Source organism: Rutidosis leptorrhynchoides, chromosome 7 (genome assembly GCF_046630445.1).
Source record: "Rutidosis leptorrhynchoides isolate AG116_Rl617_1_P2 chromosome 7, CSIRO_AGI_Rlap_v1, whole genome shotgun sequence".
NCBI classification, from domain to species: Eukaryota; Viridiplantae; Streptophyta; class Magnoliopsida; order Asterales; family Asteraceae; genus Rutidosis; species Rutidosis leptorrhynchoides.
The window spans coordinates 340,417,232-340,430,753 of NC_092339.1; the positions used below are offsets into that span (position 1 = coordinate 340,417,232).

At 34.6% G+C, this 13,522-nt stretch overlaps 1 pseudogene; it reads right to left on the minus strand.

Annotated features, from left to right (window-relative positions):
* The window catches only part of LOC139860347 (protein DETOXIFICATION 18-like), a 47,076-nt pseudogene extending 35,260 nt beyond the window's left edge, over nucleotides 1-11,816 (minus strand).
* Between the last annotated feature and the right edge of the window lie 1,706 nt (nucleotides 11,817-13,522).

A 13,522-nucleotide genomic window follows, 5' to 3' on the forward strand; every position in this document is an offset into this window, starting at 1 on the left:
AATCCGTAAGCATAACATGCTTCTTTATGTTGCATGTTAGCCGCTTTTTCTAAATCACGAAGTCCAATATTCGGATATATTGAGTCAAAATAATTTCTTAACCCGTTGCGTAAAATAGCATTTGGGTTCCCCGCAATATATGCGTCAAAGTAAACACATCGTAACTTATGGGTTTCCCAATGTGATATCCCCCATCTTTCAAACGAAAGTCTCTTATAAACCAAGACATTCTTGGAACGTTCTTCGAATGTCTTACAAACTGATCTCGCCTTAAATAGTTGTGCCGAAGAATTCTGGCCGACTCTAGACAAGATTTCATCAATCATGTCTCCGGGTAGGTCTCTTAAAATATTGGGTTGTCTATCCATTTTGTGTTTTTAAACTGTAAAATAGACAAGAGTTAGATTCATAAAAAAAATACTTATTAATACAAGCAATTTTTACATATATCATAAAGCATAAGAACACTATATTCCATATATTACACCACACGAATACAACTATCTTATTCCGACTCGCTCGTTTCTTCTTCTTCGGTTTTGGTTCGTTTTGCCAAGTTTCTAGGGATATATGATGTTCCCCTAATACGAGCCGTCGTTGTCCACATTGGTTTAGAAAAACCTGGTGGTTTAGAGGTTCCCGGGTCATTGTTACAACTTAAGGACTTCGGGGGTTGACGATACATATAAAGTTCATCGGGGTTGGAATTAGATTTCTCTATTTTTATGCCCTTTCCCTTATTATTTTCTTTTGCCTTTTTAAATTCAGTTGGGGTAATTTCTATAACATCATCGGAATTCTCGTTGGAATCCGATTCATCGGAGAATTGGTAATCCTCCCAATATTTTGCTTCCTTGGCGGAAACACCATTGACCATAATTAACTTTGGTCGGTTGGTTGAGGATTTTCTTTTACTTAACCGTTTTATTATTTCCCCCACCGGTTCTATTTCTTCATCCGGTTCCGATTCTTCTTCCGGTTCCGATTCTTCTTCCGGTTCCGACTCTTCTTCCGGTTCCTCTTCGGGAACTTGTGAATCAGTCCACAAATCATTCCAATTTACATTTGACTCTTCATTATTATTAGGTGAGTCAATGGGACTTGTTCTAGAGGTAGACATCTATCACATAATATCAAACACGTTAAGAGATTAATATATCACATAATATTCATATGTTAAAAATATATAGTTTCCAACAAAAATGTTAAGCAATCATTTTTAAAGAAAACACGGTCGAAGTTCAGACTCACTAATGCATCCTAACAAACTCGATAAGACACACTAATGCAAATTTTCTGGTTCTCTAAGACCAACGCTCGGATACCAACTGAAATGTCCCGTTCTTATTGATTAAAAACGTTCCATATTAATTGATTTCGTTGCGAGGTTTTGACCTCTATATGAGACGTTTTTCAAGGACTGCATTCATTTTTAAAACAAACCATAACCTTTATTTCATAAATAAAGGTTTAAAAAGCTTTACGTAGATTATCAAATAATGATAATCTAAAATATCCTGTTTACACACGACCATTACATAATGGTTTACAATACAAATATGTTACATCGAAATCAGTTTCTTGAATGCAGTTTTTACACAATATCATACAAACATGGACTCCAAATCTTGTCCTTATTTTAGTATGCAACAGCGGAAGCTCTTAATATTCACCTGAGAATAAACATGCTTTAAACGTCAACAAAAATGTTGGTGAGTTATAGGTTTAACCTATATATATCAAATCGTAACAATAGACCACAAGATTTCATATTTCAATACACATCCCATACATAGAGATAAAAATCATTCATATGGTGAACACCTGGTAACCGACAATAACAAGATGCATATATAAGAATATCCCCATCATTCCGGGACACCCTTCGGATATGATATAAATTTCGAAGTACTAAAGCATCCGGTACTTTGGATGGGGTTTGTTAGGCCCAATAGATCTATCTTTAGGATTCGCGTCAATTAGGGTGTCTGTTCCCTAATTCTTAGATTACCAGACTTAATAAAAAGGGGCATATTCGATTTCGATAATTCAACCATAGAATGTAGTTTCACGTACTTGTGTCTATTTTGTAAATCATTTATAAAACCTGCATGTATTCTCATCCCAAAAATATTAGATTTTAAAAGTGGGACTATAACTCACTTTCACAGATTTTTACTTCGTCGGGAAGTAAGACTTGGCCACTGGTTGATTCACGAACCTATAACAATATATACATATATATCAAAGTATGTTCAAAATATATTTACAACACTTTTAATATATTTTGATGTTTTAAGTTTATTAAGTCAGCTGTCCTCGTTAGTAACCTACAACTAGTTGTCCACAGTTAGATGTACAGAAATAAATCGATAAATATTATCTTGAATCAATCCACGACCCAGTGTATACGTATCTCAGTATTGATCACAACTCAAACTATATATATTTTGGAATCAACCTCAACCCTGTATAGCTAACTCCAACATTCACATATAGAGTGTCTATGGTTGTTCCGAAATATATATAGATGTGTCGACATGATAGGTCGAAACATTGTATACGTGTCTATGGTATCTCAAGATTACATAATATATAATACAAGTTGATTAAGTTATGGTTGGAATAGATTTGTTACCAATTTTCACGTAGCTAAAATGAGAAAAATTATCCAATCTTGTTTTACCCATAACTTCTTCATTTTAAATCCGTTTTGAGTGAATCAAATTGCTATGGTTTCATATTGAACTCTATTTTATGAATCTAAACAAAAAAAGTATAGGTTTCTAGTCGGAAAAATAAGTTACAAGTCGTTTTTGTAAAGGTAGTCATTTCAGTCGAAAGAACGACGTCTAGATGACCATTTTAGAAAACATACTTCCACTTTGAGTTTAACCATAATTTTTGGATATAGTTTCATGTTCATAATAAAAATCATTTTCTCAGAATAACAACTTTTAAATCAAAGTTTATCATAGTTTTTAATTAACTAACCCAAAACAGCCCGCGGTGTTACTACGACGGCGTAAATCCGGTTTTACGGTGTTTTTCGTGTTTCCAGGTTTTAAATCATTAAGTTAGCATATCATATAGATATAGAACATGTGTTTAGTTGATTTTAAAAGTCAAGTTAGAAGGATTAACTTTTGTTTGCGAACAAGTTTAGAATTAACTAAACTATGTTCTAGTGATTACAAGTTTAAACCTTCGAATAAGATAGCTTTATATGTATGAATCGAATGATGTTATGAACATCATTACTACCTTAAGTTCCTTGGATGAACCTACTGGAAAAGAGAAAAATGGATCTAGCTTCAATGGATCCTTGGATGGCTCAAAGTTCTTGAAGCAAAATCATGACACGAAAACAAGTTCAAGTAAGATCATCACTTGAAATAAGATTGTTATAGTTATAGAAATTGAACCAAAGTTTGAATATGATTATTACCTTGTATTAGAATGATAACCTACTGTAAGAAACAAAGATTTCTTGAGGTTGGATGATCACCTTACAAGATTGGAAGTGAGCTAGCAAACTTGAAAGTATTCTTGATTTTATGAAACTAGAACTTTTGGAATTTATGAAGAACACTTAGAACTTGAAGATAGAACTTGAGAGAGTTCAATTAGATGAAGAAAATTGAAGAATGAAAGTGTTTGTAGGTGTTTTTGGTCGTTGGTGTATGGATTAGATATAAAGGATATGTAATTTTGTTTTCATGTAAATAAGTCATGAATGATTACTCATATTTTTGTAATCTTATGAGATATTTCATGCTAGTTGCCAAATGATGGTTCCCACATGTGTTAGGTGACTCACATGGGCTGCTAAGAGCTGATCATTGGAGTGTATATACCAATAGTACATACATCTAAAAGCTGTGTATTGTACGAGTACGAATACGGGTGCATACGAGTAGAATTGTTGATGAAACTGAACGAGAATGTAATTGTAAGCATTTTTGTTAAGTAGAAGTATTTTGATAAGTGTATTGAAGTCTTTCAAAAGTGTATAAATACATATTAAAACACTACATGTATATACATTTTAACTGAGTCGTTAAGTCATCGTTAGTCGTTACATGTAAGTGTTGTTTTGAAACCTTTAGGTTAACGATCTTGTTAAATGTTGTTAACCCAATGTTTATAATAACAAAAGAGATTTTAAATTATTATATTATCATGATATTATGATGTACGAATATCTCTTAATATGATATATATACATTAAATGTCGTTACAACGATAAACGTTACATATATGTCTCGTTTCAAAATCATTAAGTTAGTAGTCTTGTTTTTACATATGTAGTTCATTGTTAATATAATTAATGATATGTTTACTTATCATAATATCATGTTAACTATATATATAACCATATATATGTCATCATATAGTTTTTTTTACAAGTTTTAACGTTCGTGAATCACCGGTCAACTTGGGTGGTCAATTGTCTATATGAAACCTATTTCAATTAATCAAGTCTTAACAAGTTTGATTGCTTAACATGTTGGAAACATTTAATCATGTAAACATCAATCTCAATTAATATATATAAACCTGGAAAAGTTCGGGTCACTACAGAACATAACCTTTATGGCCGTTGATAAGACAGCGTGTTGTAACGTCGTCAAAGGGACGAGGGTTACGTAATGTCCAACAGTCCCGTAACAATCTAAAAACCTCATTTCTTACCCCAATTACCGACTCCGTCACTTGTGGAAACGTTTTGTTTAATAGTTGTAGCCCGATGTTCTTCTTCTCACTTTGGTGAGAAGCGAACATTACTAATCCGTAAGCATAACATGCTTCTTTATGTTGCATGTTAGCCGCTTTTTCTAAATCACGAAGTCCAATATTCGGATATATTGAGTCAAAATAATTTCTTAACCCATTGCGTAAAATAGCATTTGGGTTCCCCGCAATATATGCGTCAAAGTAAACACATCGTAACTTATGGATTTCCCAATGTGATATCCCCCATCTTTCGAACGAAAGCCTTTTATAAACCAAGACATTCTTGGAACGTTCTTCGAATGTCTTACAAACTGATCTTGCCTTAAATAGTTGTGCCGAAGAATTCTGACCGACTCTAGACAAGATTTCATCAATCATGTCTCCGGGTAGGTCTCTTAAAATATTTGGTTGTCTATCCATTTTGTGTTTTTATACTGTAAAATAGACAAGAGTTAGATTCATAAAAAAAATACTTATTAATACAAGAAATTTTTACATATATCATAAAGCATAAGCACACTATATTACATATATTACACCACACGAATACAACTATCTTATTCCGACTCGCTCGTTTCTTCTTCTTCGGTTTTGGTTCGTTTTGCCAAGTTTCTAGAGATATATGATGTTCCCCTAATACGAGCCGTCGTTTTCCACATTGGTTTAGAAAAACCTGGTGGTTTAGAGGTTCCCGGGTCATTGTTACAACTTAAGGACTTCGGGGGTTGACGATACATATAAAGTTCATCGGGGTTGGAATTAGATTTCTCTATTTTTATGCCCTTTCCCTTATTATTTTCTTTTGCATTTTTAAATTCAGTTGGGGTAATTTCTATAACATCATCAGAATTCTCGTCGGAATCCGATTCATCGGAGAATTGGTAATCCTCCCAATATTTTGCTTCCTTGGCGGAAACACCATTGACCATAATTAACCTTGGTCGGTTGGTTGAGGATTTTCTTTTACTTAACCGTTTTATTATTTCCCCCACCGGTTCTATTTCTTCATCCGGTTCCGATTCTTCTTCCGGTTCTGACTCTTCTTCCGGTTTCTCTTCGGGAACTTGTGAATCAGTCCACAAATCATTCCAATTTACATTTGACTCTTCATTATTATTAGGTGAGTCAATGGGACTTGTTCTAGAGGTAGACATCTATCACATAATATCAAATGCGTTAAGAGATTAATATATCACATAATATTCACATGTTAAAAATATATAGTTTCCAACAAAATTTGTTAAGCAATCATTTTTTTAAGTAAATACGGTCGAAGTCCAGACTCACTAATGCATCCTAACAAACTCGATAAGACACACTAATGCAAAATTCTGGTTCTCTAAGACCAACGCTCTGATACCAACTGAAATGTCCCGTTCTTATTGATTAAAAACGTTCCATATTAATTGATTTCGTTGCGAGGTTTTGACCTCTATATGAGACGTTTTTCAAAGACTGCATTCATTTTAAAACAAACCATAACCTTTATTTCATCAATAAAGGTTTAAAAAGCTTTACGTAGATTATCAAATAATGATAATCTAAAATATCCTGTTTACACACGACCATTACATAATGGTTTACAATACAATTATGTTACAACAAAATAAGTTTCTTGAATGCAGTTTTTACACAATATCATACAAGCATGGACTCCAAATCTCGTCCTTATTTAAGTATGCGACAGTGGAAGCTCTTAATAATCACCTGAGAATAAACATGCTTAAAACGTCAACAAAAATGTTGGTGAGTTATAGGCTTAACCTATATATATCAAATCATAATAATAGACCACAAGATTTCATATTTCAATACACATCCCATACATAGAGATAAAAATCATTCATATGGTGAACACCTGGTAACCGACATTAACAAAATGCATATATAAGAATATCCCCATCATTCCGGGACACCCTTCGGATATGATATAAATTTCGAAGTACTAAAGCATCCGGTACTTTGGATGGGGTTTGTTAGGCCCAATAGATCTATCTTTAGGATTCGCGTCAATTAGGGTGTCTATTCCCTAATTCTTAGATTACCAGACTTAATAAAAAGGGGCATATTCGATTTCGATAATTCAACCATAGAATGTAGTTTCACGTACTTGTGTCTATTTTGTAAATCATTTATAAAACCTGCATGTATTCTCATCCCAAAAATATTAGATTTTAAAAGTGGGACTATAACTCACTTTCACAGATTTTTACTTCGTCGGGAAGTAAGACTTGGCCACTGGTTGATTCACGAACCTATAACAATATATACATATATATCAAAGTATGTTCAAAATATATTTACAACACTTTTAATATATTTTGATGTTTTAAGTTTATTAAGTCAGTTGTCCTCGTTAGTAACCTACAACTAGTTGTCCACAGTTAGATGTACAGAAATAAATCGATAAATATTATCTTGAATCAATCCACGACCCAGTGTATACGTATCTCAGTATTGATCACAACTCAAACTATATATATTTTGGAATCAACCTCAACCCTGTATAGCTAACTCCAACATTCACATATAGAGTGTCTATGGTTGTTCCGAAATATATATAGATGTGTCGACATGATAGGTCGAAACATTGTATACGTGTCTATGGTATCTCAAGATTACATAATATACAATACAAGTTGATTAAGTTATGGTTGGGATAGATTTGTTACCAATTTTCACGTAGCTAAAATGAGAAAAATTATCCAATCTTGTTTTACCCATAACTTCTTCATTTTAAATCCGTTTTAAGTGAATCAAATTGCTATGGTTTCATATTGAACTCTATTTTATGAATCTAAACAGAAAAAGTATAGTTTAATAGTCGGAAAAATAAGTTACAAGTCGTTTTTGTAAAGGTAGTCATTTCAGTCGAATGAACGACGTCTAGATGACCATTTTAGAAAACATACTTCCACTTTGAGTTTAACCACAATTTTTGGATATAGTTTCATGTTCATAATAAAAATAATTTTCTCAGAATAACAACTTTTAAATCAAAGTTTATCATAGTTTTTAATTAACTAACCCAAAACAGCCCGCGGTGTTACTACGACGGCGTAAATCCGGTTTTACGGTGTTTTTCGTGTTTCCAGGTTTTAAATCATTAAGTTAGCATATCATATAGATATAGAACATGTGTTTAATTGATTTTAAAAGTCAAGTTAGAAGGATTAACTTTTGTTTGCGAACAAGTTTAGAATTAACTAAACTATGTTCTGGTGATTACAAGTTTAAACCTTCGAATAAGATAGCTTTATATGTATGAATCGAATGATGTTATGAACATCATTACTACCTTAATTTCCTTGGATAAACCTACTGGAAAAGAGAAAAATGGATCTAGCTTCAACGGAACCTTGGATGGCTCGAAGTTCTTGAAGCAGAATCATGACACGAAAACAAGTTCAAGTAAGATCATCACTTGAAATAAGATTGTTATAGTTATAGAAATTGAACCAAAGTTTGAATATGATTATTACCTTGTATTAGAATGATAACCTACTGTAAGAAACAAAGATTTCTTGAGGTTGGATGATCACCTTACAAGATTGGAAGTGAGCTAGCAAACTTGAAAGTATTCTTGATTTTATGTAACTAGAACTTGTAGAATATATGAAGAACACTTAGAACTTGAAGATAGAACTTGAGAGAGATCAATTAGATGAAGAAAATTGAAGAATAAAAGTGTTTGTAGGTGTTTTTGGTCGTTGGTGTATGGATTAGATATAAAGGATATGTGATTTTGTTTTCATGTAAATAAGTCATGAATGATTACTCATATTTTTGTAATTTTATGAGATATTTCATGCTAGTTGCCAAATGATGGTTCCCACATGTGTTAGGTGACTCACATGGGCTGCTAAGAGCTGATCATTGGAGTGTATATACCAATAGTACATACATCTAAAAGCTGTGTATTGTACGAGTACGAATACGGGTGCATACGAGTAGAATTGTTGATGAAACTGAACGAGGATGTAATTGTAAGCATTTTTGTTAAGTAGAAGTATTTTGATAAGTGTATTGAAGTCTTTCAAAAGTGTATAAATACATATTAAAACACTACATGTATATACATTTTAACTGAGTCGTTAAGTCATCGTTAGTCGTTACATGTAAGTGTTGTTTTGAAACCTTTAGGTTAACGATCTTGTTAAATGTTGTTAACCCAATGTTTATAATATCAAATGAGATTTTAAATTATTATATTATCATGATATTATCATGTATGAATATCTCTTAATATGATATATATACATTAAATGTCTTTACAACGATAATCGTTACATATATGTCTCGTTTAAAAATCATTAAGTTAGTAGTCTTGTTTTTACATATGTAGTTCATTGTTAATATACTTAATGATATGTTTACTTATCATAGTATCATGTTAACTATATATATATCCATATATATGTCATCATATAGTTTTTACAAGTTTTAACGTTCGTGAATCACCGGTCAACTTGGGTGGTCAATTGTCTATATGAAACATATTTCAATTAATCAAGTCTTAACAAGTTTGATTGCTTAACATGTTGGAAACATTTAATCATGTAAATATCAATCTCAATTAATATATATAAACATGGAAAATTTCGGGTCACTACAAGAAGACTGAAAGAAAACTTGAACTAAAGATCAAAATGATTATATAAATAATATTTTACAATAGCAAAGTAAACAACAAAATGAGCTGCATAAATTTACGGAAGATCAAAAAAATCATTTTTTCTTTAAAAAACTTCAACTAATTTTTGTTAATCAAACAAAACAAATCAATTACACTAACCAACCAGACTCACTCAGATCACATAATATCAAGTCACAAAATTTGCTGCAGTGTTCAAGAAACAAATTAATAATGCATAATACAAAATTTACTTCATGGATAAATATAAAGAATTACCTTTCTTTTTTTTTGGCTAAAATAACGTTAACATATAACCACGTCTATTCATCAATTGATTAAGAAGACGAACAAAATACAATCGAACCAAACATAGACCAAGGCTCGGAATCTGTAAATGTTCCCTAATACTAAACAAAGAGCCTAAGCTAACAAAGCCCCAAGCGTTGAGCAATCGCAACACAAAAATGAACATGGATTACAATCAGAAAAACAAGAATCGAAATAAAATCCAAATCTAACCGAACACTACTACCAAACAAACAAGCCAAAACCGTTCTAAAAAGTATCCGACAACCACTGCATAAATTAATTACCGGCAATAATCACTCAGTACACACTACACTCTCTCTCCCTCTGTATATAGGAAAACCAATTACATGGAATTAAACCCTTGAAATCTTAACCTCAAACGAATTCAGTCGTTTAAAATAAATCACAGATGATTAAAAACAAAAACAGTTTATACACAGCTAATATAACAACAGAAACAAATTACCAATAAATATAATTTTTTGTCAAAAAATAATGCAAAAGAAACATATTAATAAAGATACCTGTCTAATTTACCAATTCAATAGTAGTTGATTAGAGATGATGATTGAAACAGAGAAGCGAATAGATAATGGATCTCGTCGTGCATGTGAATGTAGGTGTTAGCGAATACACAATGGTAATCAGGTAAGCCGTAACTTTTTAAAATGTTTTTGTCGATTTGCTGAAAGGTGTAGGTAGGCACATAACCAGGGGAATGCAAACTCTAATTCTGAAAACAACAATCAGACTACTAGTGTGACCCAGGCCCAACTCTTTCATATTATTGTAGCCCAACAACTCAACTTGCATCTGCTACGGCCCAATTCTCCAATGGGCTTCCTGGATTTGAGCCACCTGTGTACACATCTACTAGACCTCAGACTCAATTCTTGGGCCCTTCTGGTTTTCAAAGTTTATGTGCGTAAATTTATTCGTGATAAAAAAGTTTTTGTCGAAGAATATGACCCTTTTAATTATTCAGTGAAGGATTATCTGAACCGCCGCCTCCTCCTCCGATGTGACGGTACCAGGAACCTTTACCCTATCACACCTCCAGCTCTCAGACAGTTCATCATGCTCTCGTCACCAACCCGATTACTTGGCATCAATGTCTTAGTCCCCCGGCAACGACGTTTTTCGTAGAATTATTAATAGTAGAGATATTATTTGTAATAAACCGGGGGTCTCCCATGTTTTGTCATGCATGTCAGGTTGGCAAACATGTGACTCTCTTTTTATAGTTCTAGTTCGCATGTTTCTTCTATTTTTTTAATATTGTTCATTCTGACTTGCGGACTTTGCCACTTCTAAGTATTAGTGGTTTATAGTATTATATTATATTTCTTGATCAGTTCTCGCATTACTTATGTATTTCCTTTACAACACAATCTGATGCTTTTAACAAATTTTCTCAATTTCGTACATACATTAAAACTCAATTTAATAAAGATATCAAAGCTTTTCAATGCGAGCATGGCGGTGAATTCGACAAAACCTCCTTTTAACACTTACTCCAATCTAACGGTATCCAAATTCGTTTCTCGTGTCCTCAAACCTCCCAACAAAATGGCAAGTCCGAACGCCTGATCCGAACCATTAATAATCTTATTTGAACTCTCCTCTTTCAAGCTTACCTTCCTCTCAGATATTGAGTGGAAGCACTTCACATGGCCTCTTATTTGTTAAATATTCTTCCTTCATCCGTAATCCACAACGAAACCCTTCACACTCGCCTTTTTCATAAAAAAAACCTGACTATTGACTACTCTACTGCCCGCGTCTTCGGATGCCGCTGCTATCCCTACCGAAATCTCAATCACAAAGTAGCCCCTCAATCCACCCTGTGCATTTTTCTCGGTTACCCAGCCAACCACCGTGTCTAGTGCTGCCTTGATCTCACCACAAAGAAAATCATCCTTTCCCTCACGTTTCCTTCGACGAATGCACCTTCCCCTTCAGATCCATGACACCCACTTAATCTCCATCCTATGACTTTCTTAATCTGCCACGTAATATTTTCTCTCGATCCCGTCCTCCCACCACCCTTATCATAGATACTCCTGCTCCTTCTCCGGCTCCTCTGGTCCAATGGGAGACCACCTCTTTCCCTGTGTCTCACTCCATTCTTCATGCATCTCAATCAACTCACCCCACGGTCACTTAGACCAGCCTAAGTACCACAAAAACATGTCCAACGCCTTCATTTTCACACCTCCACCATCTCTCCCATCCTTCGCACCTATTCCAATGCTCTTAACGACTCTAATTGGACACATGATATGACTGATAAATGCAATGCTTTAATTAACAACGAAACTTGGAGATTTATGCCTCGCCCATTCGACACGAACATAGTTCACTTTATGTGGCTAATGGGGATGGTACCTTGAGTCGCTATAAGGCTCGTCTCGTTTCTAACGGATGCAACGAACATTTTTGCATTGACTGTGATGAGACCTTCAGTTGGTTGTTAAATTGCCCACGCACTGTACTTAGCCTTGCTGTTTTTCGACATTGGCCCATTCACCAACTGGATGTCAAAAACGCTTTTAAATGTGGGCAGTTTTCGGGACAGTTTACATGCACTAGCCTCCCATGTTTCGGGATGCTCGCTGCCCTAACCATGTCTGCTTATTTCAGAAATTCTTATATGGCGTCAAACATGCCTTGCTTGTATGGTTTTAGCGTTTCGTCGGGTACGCCCAACGGATTGGTTTTTAGCACAACCATTGTCACACGTCACTTTTTATATACATACATGGCACAGAGATATGTTATTTACTTTTATATGTTGATGACAGTATACTAACTTCCACTTCCACAACTCTACTCCGGCGGATCATTAATTCCTTACATAAGGAATCTGCACCAACTGAATTACTTTCTTGGCATTTATGTTGACCGTACTTCCCCTAGGATGTTCATATCTCAGAAAAAGTACTCTACTGAGATTCTCAAGCAGGCTGACATGACCGACTGTAACCCTTGCAGAAACCCTGTTGATTTTGGGTCTAAGCTTTCGACTGACTACCCCCCAAGTGTCCGACCCGACTCTTTATCGTCGCCTTGCAGGATCCTTACAATATCTTACTTTCACGTGCCCGAATTTGTCATATGATGTGCAACAGATTTGTCTCTTCGTGCATGATCCTCAAGAGTTACACATGACCGCTCTCAAATGGATCCTTCGTTATGTACAAGGTACCCTTGATCTCGATCTTTAGTTGTTTGCATCATCCACTACATCTCTGATTGCTTATGCAAATGTTGATTGGGATGATTGCCCCACCACTCGACGATAGACCTCTGATTACTGTGTATTTTTGGGCAACAATCTGTTGTCCTGGTCATCCAAGCGCCAGCTCACAACTTCTCGCTCCAGTGCCGAAGCCGAATATTGCAGGGTTGCTAACGCGGTTGACGAGACCTGCTTGATTCGTAATTTACTTCGAGAGCTACACTACCCACTCTTCTTAGCCACATTTGTCTACTGTGATAATGTTAGTTCGGTGTATCTCTCCAATGGCCTGGTACAACATTAGCGGACCAAGCACACTAAGATCGACATCCACTTCATTCGAGACTTGGTAGCTCAAGGTCAAGTTCGGGTTCCTCATGTGCCATCTCACTAGCGTAGGATATCTTCACCAAAGGCCTACCTACAGCTCTCATTGAAGAGTTCCACTCTAGTTTAAGCGTTCGCGTGACTCTCACTTTAAATGCAGGGGTATATTAGACGACATATATTGTTATTGATCCCATAACCCATGTTAGCCTTTGTCCATATATTATTGTATAGGCCTTGGCCTGATTTCATTGATAGGAGCTCTAGGGTTA